Source organism: Myxocyprinus asiaticus, chromosome 32 (genome assembly GCF_019703515.2).
Source record: "Myxocyprinus asiaticus isolate MX2 ecotype Aquarium Trade chromosome 32, UBuf_Myxa_2, whole genome shotgun sequence".
Lineage (NCBI taxonomy): Eukaryota > Metazoa > Chordata > Actinopteri > Cypriniformes > Catostomidae > Myxocyprinus > Myxocyprinus asiaticus.
Window position 1 is genome coordinate 38,891,103 of NC_059375.1, and position 13,317 is coordinate 38,904,419.

At 38.5% G+C, this 13,317-nt stretch overlaps 1 pseudogene; it reads left to right on the forward strand.

Annotated features, from left to right (window-relative positions):
- Nucleotides 1–4,290: 4,290 nt before the first annotated feature.
- On the forward strand, nt 4,291–9,635 carry LOC127423649 (E3 ubiquitin-protein ligase TRIM35-like; annotated as a pseudogene).
- Nucleotides 9,636–13,317: the final 3,682 nt, after the last annotated feature.

Sequence of the window (13,317 nt, forward strand, 5' to 3'; positions counted from 1 at the left end):
ATTCTGGTTTCAATACAAGTTAAGCTTAATCGATAGCGTTTGTCGCATAAAGTTGAATACCACAGAAATGTTGTTTGACTCATCCCTCCTTAAAAAAGGAGCACCTGCAATGGAAGTGAATGGTGCCTATTTGTAATGTTAAATGTTAAAATACTATTTCAAAAGTAAGGCCACAAGACAAACAATATGTGTGTTAACATGATTAGTGTGATAAAATCGCTGTCTTAACTTTTCTATGTAAAGTTATAGCCAATTTTACTTATTTGCCATGATGTAATGTCAACAAACCCTAAAACGACTGTAAAAATTACAATTTTAACAACTTTACAGCTCAAATAATACATGAGTTTTAATAGAAGAATTCATGTTAAATTATAAAGTTATAATATTCACATTTCTGTCTTTAAACCCTCCAAAAATTGGCCCAAGTGCCTCACTGTTACCTTGATTTTTGCTTCTTTCTTTAAAAAAAAAAAAAGACAGGCAAATTGAAATAATTTTTTGTGGTAATCAACATTATGCCACAAATGCTTTCGATTGAGCTTAACTTGTATTGAACCCGGAATATTCCTTTAAAGAAATCGTTCACTTAAAAATGAAAATTGTCATTTACTCCAAATGTTCCAAATGATTTTCATTCTTCTGTGGATTGCAAAAGAAGATGCTTTGCAGAATGTTTATGCTGCTCTTTTCAATTCTAAGAAAAATTATGGGGATGGATGCTTTCAAGCTAAAAAAAAGACAAAAAAACCCCAAAAAATTAGTCATTACTTGCAAAGAATCATCCCCTCGCAAATCTCATTTGCACTTGTGTACAAATATGGTGCATAAAGAAACATTTCACCAGGTTTGACATGAGTGACGGCGAATGCCATCGGCTTTCACGTAGCCGATCGCAAATTTGATTGGCAGAAGCTAATTTTAATTTCTGGCTTTCCTTTAAGGGATTTCAGAGCGTTTTAAATGTGGAAATGGTCTCGTCCCCTACCCTTCATAAATGCTCTCTCAAGGCAATATGGAAGTGTAATTTTCTATTTTGTTTTGTATTTGACCTAAACATTATTTTCTATTTTTGTGTAAGTGAGGTTTGCGCAGTGGCCAAACAGCTATTGGAGTCACTATATACATTCACTCCTGCTTTTTACCCTTTATAAATAATTTACGGTTTTGTTAGGTTTAGGGTCCATACTTTAAAGTTTTAGAAATGGTGAACGTATCCGTGCATTTCAAACTGTAAGGTGCAAACAACCCACGGGAAACCACACAGCATTTAGTTCTGACTTATACAACCAAAAATTGTAAGGCAATCGAACGTGGATCCTCATCTGCTGTGATTTTGTTTACCTTGTGACTGTGTTTGCTCATGTATACCTGCTGATTGGCTCTCGATTCTTATGGTTCCAATGCTTTTCATTCAACATTACTGCCTTTTTTGAGTAGTGTTAGTGGGTGGGGCCTATGTAACAGTGGGCGGGGTTTTATTTAATCATTTTAGGTAATGTTTTCATTTAGTTGTACTTGCAACTAGATAATATTGTTTTATTTATTTCTGTTTTATTGTAGGCTAGGAATTTTGCTGTTCAACTGTTTGTTGTTTTTTTTAAGTAAACATTTGTCATGTTTTTCTTACGACAAGTATATGTAGATTCCGATGACTTCGTTTCCATTTTCCTTTGGTTTGGTTTTTTTCCAATTGGATCCGGAACCTACTGGGTGTCCTGTGTAAATTACAGTAGTACTGTAGTAGCAGGGGGAATATTGAAGATTTTGGAGTTTTAGGACCATATGTGTGCAATATAAATCTGGCGTAGTGCAAGGTTCGCAGTACTGAAGAAAATGTTTTGTCTTGTTCACAATTTAATCTTTTAAAAGCACTTTAAAATGTACCATCTCAATTAAAAACCGCACTTGTTGAAAACTGAAAATTTGCATCTCAAGCATCCAGTTCCTTCACTGAATTTTATAATTATTGTTAGCTTTGAGGAGATCATGTGTTTTGAAGATTGTCATTATTATATTTGGTCTTTTTCTTTGCCTTGAATCTGCATTTTTAACAGTTACTGGGGAAAACATTCAGTTAAAATGGCTCTAATGAGATGATGTTATGGTAATGAGGTGATCAGATGTATGTACTCAGATGTAGGTTCTTCAAAATGTGTAGACTGAATTGCTGTGTATATTTCCTTCAGTTGCTTACTGTAGGCCAAGTTTTCACCCCTTGACATGAAACGCAAATAAAGTTGGGTAAAACAGACCTGGGTGTGTTTGTGTTTGTTAAAGCTTTATCGCAAATATCTGTTATAAATAGTAACTAATTTGAGAATTGCATTCCAACATGTTCATTTGTCAGTGCTCCAAATTAATGCATAATTTCCTTTATAGAAAAGGTTTTCTTTCTGCAAAGTCCTGCTTAAATAAAAATATAAAGATTTTTACTGGTACACAAGGTTTTGTCTTATACGATTTTCCCAAGCCGGTCTCGTGACAAGCTTTTAGCCCCTTTCTCACATACAGTCCTGGTACTTTTCCCTTAGTAACTTTCTAGATGAGAACTCTTATGAGGAACAGACCGACCAAGGAGACTTTTCCTCTTTGCTTTGCACTCACAAAAGTAACCCCCATAGTGATGTCATCTAGTATCGACCATTTTTATTTGGACATTGTTGGCACGTGCGATTCAATGGCAACAACGGGAGAGAATCAAAAAATTTTCCTTAAGGTGTGAAAATGACGAAAAGTACTAGTCCCAGGGAAAAGTACCTAAAACAGGCTTTAGTCCCTGTAGTGGGAAAGGGCCTATAAGAGGGGAGATATTTTCCTGTTGACAAGCAGAGTACCAACTAGCATCACTGTCAGATACACTGCCTGGCCAAAAAAAAAAAAAAAAAATGTGCATACATAAATATTTCGTTAGGCATGCCTTTAGCTTTGATTACGGCGCGCATTCGTCGTGGCATTGTTTCGACAACCTTATACAATGTCACAACATTTATTTCCATCCAGAGTTGCATTAATTTTTGGCAGAGATCTTGAATTGATGACAGGAGAGTCGAACCACTCCATAGAGTCTTCTCCAGCACATCCCAAAGACTTTCAATGGGATTATGGTCAGGGCTCTGTGGTGGCCAATTCATGTGTGAAAATGATTCCTCATGCTCCCTGAACCACTCTTTCACAATTTGAGCCAGATGAATCTTGGCATTTTCGTCCTGGAATATTCCCATGCCGTCAGGGAAGAAAAAATCCATTGATGGGATGATTTGGTCATTCAGTACATTCAGGTAGTCAGCTGACTTTATTGCCGCATAATGTGGCTGAGCCTAGACCTGACCAATTGAAACAACCCCAGATCATTACACTGCCTCCAGAGGCTTGTACAGTGGGCACTATGCATGACGGGTGCATCGCTTCATGTGCTTTCCTTCTTACCCTGACGTGCCCATCGCTTTGGTATAAGGTAAATCTGGACTCATCAGACCACGTGACCTTTTCCCATTGCTCCACAGTCCAATATTTATGCTCCCTAGCAAATTGAAGTAATTTTTTCCAATTAACCTCACTAACAAGTGACATTCTTGTGACCACACAGATGTTTAGTCCCAATCCTGTAAGTTCTCATCGCATTGTGCGTGTGTAAATGCTCTTACTTTCACTATTAAACATAGCCGTGAGTTCTACTGTCGATTTTTTTTTTTTTTTTTTTTTTTTTTTTAACGATGTGACCAAGCGTTTTAATGATCTCAAGATTTTTTTCCAACCACATTTCTTCCACAAAGCTGATGGTTCACCACTACCTTTCCAGGTTTTAATAATGCGTTGGACAGTTCTTAACCCATTTCCAATGATTTCAGCAATCTCCTCAGTTGTTTTCTTTGCTTGATGCAGGCCAATTATTTGCCCCTTCTGAAACAGAGTAAAATAATTTCCACGACCACAGGAAATGTCTTCTGACATGGTTGTTTAAGAAATGAGAAGCTACACACTGCATCAGTTAGGGTTAAAAGAGTTGTTGCCAGCAGAAACATATTTATCACTGCAATAATGATCCTATCATAGGCCCTTACTTCAGTCCAAATGGCAATTTATTTATTTATTTATTTTTTGTTTTTGGAAGAGGGATCACTTTACGACTTCCTGCAAGAGAGAACACAGTGATTCAGCAATCATCTCTACTTCTCTCTCCACTTAGCTAAGAGAACTTGAACTGATATAAACAGCCAGGAGACCTTGCATAAAAATAACTGTTTCATAAATAGACTATCCAAATAGGGATTTCGTTTGATACCCGGATCATAGCACCAAGCAAAAAGAATCACAACTGTTAGATTTACAACATCGAGACAACTACCAGATCAAAATGTCAGACAATCAACCTTTCACACCCTCGAACAACTCTGGATGCCCTGGATGCCAGGGCGAAGGGGCTCTTCTACCCTGAGGGCACTGTCTGTGCCAGTCTTGTCTTCAGTTGTGCCAGCATGAGCTCAGGCAAGACCAGCCAGGCTGTACAGAGTGCTACAGACATGAGTTTCTGGACAGCATTTTGAAGGAACTGCTCAACGTGCTGTTCTGAGGGCAGCTGCGTCGGGTGGGAAACGGAGAGGAGGGCAGAAGGACGGCAGATGATGGATATTTGTGCAAACAGCACAGAGAGAGACTGACTCACTACTGTATGGAGGATAAGGAATTGATCTCTGTTGAGTATCAGGGAGAGGAACATGAAGATCACGATTGTAGCTCCATAGAAGAGGCCACTCAAGAGTGCAAGGTGAGAAAATGGTGCATTTCAGGCTTGTTTGAGTATAAAGCTCCATTTGGAGTCCCTGCAGCACCTCTAATTGATTTATTTGATTTTTACAGCAATGCTCAGAGCAATTGTAATCATAACTTTAAAGAGGTCATATCATGAAGAATATTTTTATTTTTCAAATGAAAGTGTACTGTAACTTTCCTTCCCAGTGAAAAAAATACATTATTACAACTAAGCTGCAATAATTGCTCAGTCCGTACTTCCGTAACATTCTGACGCCAGTCACACTTGAACATATAACTGCCCACATTTGGATGAGGAAGCTGTGTTATTCCTAAACACTAGCAGAACTAACAAGAGTATAATGTGGGAAAGTATGTCAAACCTTGTGCTGTTTCTGGCTGTGTGTAGCACCTACAGCTCTGCACATCTTTCTGAAGGAGTAGATTGTCTGATCATTTCAGTCAGTTTTTAAGAGTATAAGTTGGACATTTCAGCGCAGATTGATTTGTGAACCATTCACAATGCCATGCGTGTCTCTCCGCTACATTCCTAGCTAAAATATCAAGTTACACCCATGGATATGACCTCAAAATTTTTCTGGATGCCTCAAATGTATAAATGTGCTGCAATGAATGGATAAAATGGATTATAAACTGGTAGAAATATGGATTAATTGCATTTCTTTTAAGCCAAGTACTTGTCTTATCATATTAAGGATAGATACGTGCATTAATTTAGCATGCAAAACAGATGCATATGCAGAAAAAAAAATACTGACATTTATTCCTTCTCACAGAGGGAGTTGAGAGCAGCTCTAATACCTCTGCAAGATAAACTGGAGACATTAAACACGGCCAAGGAAACCTGCCAAGCAAGACATTTCAGAACACATTAGAGTAACATCTCCACTCAAATCCCTCAGAGTGAAATAATCAGTGCAAGACTAGATTAACAGGATATTCATCCTGTTTTTGGCAATTTGCATGTTTGATCAGAAGTAGTCTGGTTTTAGAGAGGTAAATGGCTACAGTGAGCATTTGGTAAATATTTTGGTTCACAAGTCTGCTGACCATGCTGTGATCGAAGTTTACTGTGCACTGTTTGCTAAGGCAATCCCCACTAGGCTTTTACTATTAGTCATACATAGGATTAGGAATGTAAACAAACCCCTAACCATACATATTAAACTTTGTCACGAGATAAAGAAAGGCATGACATCCATTCTCTTGAGCACGTTAAAGACCACACGTGCGGCCACGTTCTGGATCAATTGCAGAGGTTTGATCATACATGCAGGAAGTCCTGCTAGAAGAGCATTGCAGTAGTCCAATCTAGATACAGTGGTGTGAAAAAGTGTTTGCCCCCTTCCTGATTTCTTATTTTTTTGCATGTTTGTCACACTTAAATGTTTCAGATCATCAAACAAGTTTAAATATTAGTCAAAGATAACACAAGTAAACACAAAATGCAGTTTTTAAATGAAGGTTGTTATTATTAAGGGAAAACAAAATCCAAACCTACATGGCCCTGTGTGAAAAAGTGATTGCCCCCTAAACCTAATAACTGGTTGGGCCACCCTTAGCAGCAACAACTGCAATCAAGCATTTGCGATAACTTGCAATGAGTCATTTACAGCGCTGTGGAGGAATTTTGGCCCACTCATCTTTGCAGAATTGTTGTAATTCAGCCACATTGGAGGGTTTTCGAGCATGAACTGCCTTTTTAAGGTCATGCCACAGCATCTCAATAGGATTCAGGTCAGGACTTTGACTAGGCCACTCCAAAGTCTTCATTTTGTTTTTCTTCAGCCATTCAGAGGTGGACTTGCTGGTGTGTTTTGGATCATTGTCCTGCTGCAGAACCCAAGTTCGCTTCAGCTTGAGGTCACGAACAGATGGCCGGACCTTCTCTTTCAGGATTTTTTGGTAGACAGAATTCATGGTTCCATTTATCACAGCAAGTCTTCCAGGTCCTGAAGCAGCAAAACAGCCCCAGACCATCACACTACCACCACCATAGTTTACTGTTGGTATGATGTTCTTTTTCTGAAATGCGGTGTTACTTTTACACCAGATGTAATGGGACACACACCTTCCAAAAAGTTCAACTTTTGTCTCGTCAGTCCACAGAGTATTTTCCCAAAAGTCTTGGGGATCATCAAGATGTTTTCTGGCAAAAATGAGACGAGCCTTAATGTTCTTTTTGCTCAGCAGTGGTTTTCGTCTTGGAACTCTGCCATGCAGGCCATTTTTGCCCAGTCTCTTTCTTATGGTGGAGTCATGAACACTGACCTTAACTGAGGCAAGTGAGGCCTGCAGTTCTTTGGATGTTGTTGTGGGGTCTTTTGTGACCTCTTGGATGAGTCGTCGCTGCGCTCTTGGGGTAATTTTGGTCGGCCGGCCACTCCTGGGAAGGTTCACCACTGTTCCATGTTTTCGCCATTTGTGGATAATGGCTCTCACTGTGGTTCTCTGGAGTCCCAAATCTTTAGAAATGGCTTTATAACCTTTTCCAGACTGATAGATCTCAATTACTTTCTTTCTCATTTGTGCCTGAATTTCTTTGGATCTCGGCATGATGTCTAGCTTTTGAAGATCGTTTGGTCTACTTCACTTTGTCAGGCAGGTCCTATTTAAGTGATTTCTTGATTGAGAACAGGTGTGGCAGTAATCAGGCCTAGGTGTGGCTAGAGAAATTGAACTCAGGTGTGATAAACCACAGTTAAGTTATGTTTTAACAGGTGGTGCAAACACTTTTTCACACAGGGCCATGTAGGTTTGGATTTTGTTTTCCCTTAATAATAACAACCTTCATTTAAAAACTGCATTTTGTGTTTACTTGTGTTATCTTTGACTAATATTTAAACTTGTTTGATGATCTGAAACATTTAAGTGTGACAAACATGCAAAAAAATAAGAAATCAGGAAGGGGGCAAACACTTTTTCACACGACTGTATAACAAGAGCCTGGGCGAATAGCAAAGGTCTGACCTTTTTAATGTTGTACAATTCAACACAAATAGTACAAATATTTCCTGAGATAATTTGACATGTTTAAAATTCATGTTAATTTAAAGTCTCTCTTCTGACAGAGGCAAGCACAGAACACAATGTGTCTGATAAAGGAGAACTTTGAAAAACTCTATCAGTTCCTTCATGATGAGGAGATTTCCATGCTGCATGTTCTGAAGGACATGGAGGAGCAGAAGAGCCAGAGGATAAAGGAGAAAATGGACAGATTAACAGATGAGATAGCAACATTAAAAGAGGCCATCAGTTCAACAGAAGATCCCATGAGCGATGATGATATGTCATTTTTGAGGATAGGGAAACTAATCAAGAAAATTTTGTAACTTTATTTTGCAACAAAATTACAATCGCATCCAAACTTTGTCAGTTAAAAAAAAGCACTCCTAAACAGTAATACAATATCAGAGTTGCTGAAAATTCTGTTTGATCTTTCTCCTTTACAGAACTACAAGAAGACATCAGAACAGTAATACGGCTTTTGACTGTTTCTCCCAGATTAATCCAACATGCATGAATAGAGTTTGTTGAATGAGGCCCATTGTTGAATTTAGATAAAGATCACAGTTATTTTGATGAAGCTTCTTTCTCTTTATTTCACAGAATGGAGTGCACTGTGCAGGATCCTAAAGAAATCTCAGGAGCTTTGATTGATGTGACCAAACACATTGGCTGCCTTAAGTTCAGAGTGTGGGAGAAGATGCAGACCGTTGTCACATACAGTAAGAATGAACAGGTCATTGTTTCTCAATATGTAACAAGTTAACAACATGCAAATTCTTAGATGAGGATGATGGACATCAACATTTAACAAGGTTTTAATCTCTATGTTTAGTCTTACTAAAATCCGTAGTAGGGGGCATTAAGGCACGGGTTTCTATGTTGTCCTCTGTCATGTCACCATGATTTTTCCAAATTTGTTTCTTTGACATGAATGTTGTTCCAAGTCCTATCCCTAAACTCTAACCCTAACCCTACCATTTTCCATATCCCTCAAATCTGATTGACTCAAGAGCATGTCCAACTTGCACCTGATTGGTATATTCTTTGATAATAAAGGATATCCATTGAAATCATCATTGACCACTAGGGAAAGCAGCAAGCAAGATTCCATGCAAGCTAAATCCATGAATCAATATGTAACCCATTCCTCAAACCTCTTCCTTTCAGCTCCGGTGATCCTTGACCCCAACACAGCAGATGTCTGCGTCTCTCTATCTAAGGACCTCACCACCATCCGCTACACCGAAAAAGACCAACAGATCCCAGACTACCCAGAATGTTACTGCTACTATGAATGTGTCCTGGGCTCCGAGGGTTTCAGCTTGGGTCGCCATTGCTGGGACGTTGAGGTTGGAGACTGCAGAGAATGGGCACTGGGAGTGGTGAGAGAATCAGTGCAGCATGAAGAGTGGTTCCTTCTAAGCCCTGATCGTGGCAAAATAAATCTGCCCTTAAGCCATTTCCATACAGAAATGTGTGTATATCGCTGTGTACCTTTTGCCTCCCAAATGGCCCTAATTTTTTTTCCCCCAAAGTTTTGGTAAAATGGGGAGAGTATTGAGACAATTCATTGAAATTAGCCAGCTTACTGTTATTTTAATTTCACAAATAAATGCAATCAGAAGATGAGGAATTGCAATCAAAAGGGACCAGTTGCCTTTCGGATAGCACTGTTATATTGGTCCTGATGTTGTGCCTATTGCAGGTTGCCACCGCTTCCGACCCGAAAGCGAATCGTCATGGCCCTGTTCAAGCTGGCAACCTGCACCAAGTAGTGGGGGAAACTTTCAGTCTTAGTATAAGGACCATCGATGTGTATATACTGTGTGCACAGCTATTAAAGAAAAATAGATGTGGTGTAATATGAGGGTTTACATATGATATATTCCTGATATTCAATAGGCTATTTTGAACAATCATCTAATCTAAAGCATTGCCATCACAACTGCATTATGTCCCGCATATTTGTCCAGCAACATTTAACGACTGACTGAACTTGATTGTCATCTAAAATTAATTTTAGCGTCATAATGCAATTTACATTTTCTGAAGCAGCTCAGCATATGCAATCCAAGGTAAAGAGGGTTAGATTTAAAAGTTTTAAAATGTTCAAAAGCTCGTTTTCTGAAAGTGAACTCAGCATTGGACAAATAGTTCTGATAGTTTATAGTCTTGAAAAAAGTGTAGAACATTCTTAGAATGTCATTCAGCTGACTTTTTTCGTCTACAAATCAGGGTAAGGCTAGTTTAAGTTTGTGTAAAGAAAAGGCAATTGTATAGGCCTAACAATATAATTTTTTCGTTTGGTAATTTTTTTTAATGTCATTTTTTAATGCTTTATTCATTTGGTAATTTATTTAGTTTAATACAGGGAATTTTGCCGGCATTTTTTCAAAAGTTACCTAAACAGTAAGTATCTAGAATTTTATAGGGCTATGTTAGTGTTCCAAAAAAGCACACTGATGCTTTTCTTCTAGTATTGTGCATTTAGTTGAGACTTGAAAGCAGTTAAAGAGGAGATATTGTGAAGATAAAGAGGTAGTGAGATCCACAGTTTAGGAGCAACAACACTGAATGACCAACCGCCCACTGTGGCCAGTTTAAATCTAGGAACTGACAAAAGGCGGGCGATATGGGTGAAGTAAATCAGACAAATAAGTTGAGGCAAGATCATTTAAACCCTTAAATGTTAGGAGTGTTTTGTATGCGAGATGCTTTGATCAATTAAAAGTTCTAGACCTTAGTTTTAGGTCCAACACACACTCATGGCAAAATCGTCAGGTTTCGTATGACTTTTCTCAATTTGGCTAATTTGTATCATGCGACAAAATAAAAAGTCGTACAAATTTATATGAGTGCAGTCGTACGATATCATACTATGATATTATACGACTGCACTCATATAAATTTGTACAACTTTCACTACAGCCAATGACGTCGCTAGACATCGTTTCCATCTAATACGCAACAATTACTTGCTTCTGTCACACAACAGCTTCCTATCATGTTTACACACTCTACTGGTTGGTTAAGTTTAGATAAGGGATTTGGGTAAGGGCATAATATTAATAAGTATGTCCTTAACGCCTTGTGTGCAGAACTCGCGCTTCTGCATTACATATCCGGAAATTTGCACGTGATGAAGTCGTACAAGTTTATGCGAACAACATCATGCCAGACCATACGAAATATGTACGAATTTTCATGAGATTTTAAGCAACCAAATGTCTGCCCATTTAAGTTTTTCACCTGGTATAAATGAACAGGCAGAATCGAAATAACAGATAATCCTTATATATATTTCTGTCCTTGATCATAATTATTTTTATATTATTTTGTATATGTATGTTTTTATATTTGGTATAGTATTTATAATTTTTCTCATCATGCATTATATAGATGATAGACAATATAATATATAATCTTGACATTCATTATGTAGTCAAGAGAGTGATGCAGTGTGTGTGTGTATATATATATATATATATATATATATATATTTATTAATATATTTGCAGGTTCTTTTTTCTTATATGAATTCATTGCCCAAATTATCCCCCCCAAAAAAACACAGCATATATGGGAGAGCATAGCTAGATGTCACACGTTTTATATGCTGTAATATTGTGCAATTTATATACAGTATAATGTGACATGCGCCGGTCTCTCCTAGAAATTTTTTGAATACACATTCACTGATACTTTACATTAATAAATACATTATTGTACATTAAAATAAATAATTATAAAATAGAGGGGAGCCTGGGTAGCTCAGCAAGTATTGACGCTGACTACCAACCCTGGATTCGTGAGTTTGAATCCAGGGTGTGCTGAGTGACTCCAGCCAGGTCTCCTAAGCAACCAAATTGGCCCGGTTGCTAGGGAGGGTAGAGTCACATGGGGTAACCTCCTCGTGGTCACGATTAGGGGTTCTCGCTCTCAATGGGGCGCGTGGTGAGTTGTGCATGAATCGCGGAGAGTAGTATGAGCCTCCACATGCTGTGAGTCTCCGCAGTGTCAAGCACAGGGAGCCATGTGATAAGATGCGTGGATTGACTGTCTCAGAAGTGGAGGCAACTGAGACTTGTCCTCCACCACCCAGATTGAGGACTTACTAAGTAGTGGGAATTGGGCATTCCAAATTGGGAAAGTAAAATAGAATAAATAAAATAGCATGTTGAATAACAGTAGTTTTGTTAGGTTTCCAAGCTTGTGCATGTGACTTTTATTCCGACAGTCGAATTCCAGGTAAATACGTCAACACGCAATTACACGAGGTCGTCTGGATATGAAATAACGTGTTTAGACACAGTAATAAAACATTATGTCATAAACACTTTCTGGTCTAGACGAAATTCGTCTTTACACACAAGGTCTGTACATGTTACGCCTAAAGAGATTTTTAACATTATGGCCTTCCATTATTCATGTTCATGGCACAAACGGTGACACGCCAAAGTTTAATCCTTTTGGGTTTGTGGTTTAGAACCACGGACTAAAAACGGATCAAGGAACGAAAACGAACACATTTTTTTCCTGTCTGGAGTGAAAACTTTCTTTTAAAATGCCGGTAAACCAGTTAATAACAGGTTCATTTTGTTCCAGTTTTTTTATGAAACCAAAGACCTAAAGGTTTATAACAGAACATTTTTGGAATTACACTACTTCCTTTTGCCCGAAAAAATGAGGCTTCTCTCTTTTTAGTAGAACATGTATATCTGCTTTGTTCCAGAAGGAAACCACTGCATCATATGCATTCATAGAAAATACATAATTTTATGTAGACTACTGTATACTTATGACTTTCTATGCTGATTATTGCCCCACATGGAAAAAAACCGGAATCATGTATTTTCGCATAAGCTTGAGCAGCAGGGACCGGTTGTCTTTGAGTTAAAGAGAGTGAACCGAGTTCACAATAAGCTTCTGATAAAATGTGCACCTGTCCAGCCTCGTCAAACCCCAGCGGTTGACAGATGCTTCTGTAGAAAGCAGATACTCGCTCACACTCACATTAGCTTTGGCATGCACAAATGTTTTTAACCTTTTAGTGCAGTCATGACTCTGCATGAAGAACCTTCCAATAGGACCTTCAATATTTATGCTGAGCTCTACATTGAACTTATTGAATAGATATTTGCTTTCAGAAAGAGAATCTAAAACATGTTTTAATTGTTATCCAGTAATCTCATATCCCAGCTTGATCCCAGACCCAAGGCGCTATATGGATGTATCTCTTAGATGATTGGGCAGCCAGCCCATCAATCAACATTAGCGCACTGCTATTGGTCCAGCGCTCATCCGCTTACTTCACTAGGAGGGCAGTGGTGGCTCAGCGGTTAAGGCTCTGGGTTACTGATCAGAAGGTCGGGGGTTCAAGCCCCAGCACCACCAAGATGCTACTGTTGACCCTATCTGCTCCAGGGGCGCCGTATCATGGCTGACCCTGCACTCTGACCCCAGCTTAGCTGGGATATGTGAAAAAAAGAATTTCACTGTATATGTGCAAAATGTATAACGTGTGATAAATAAATA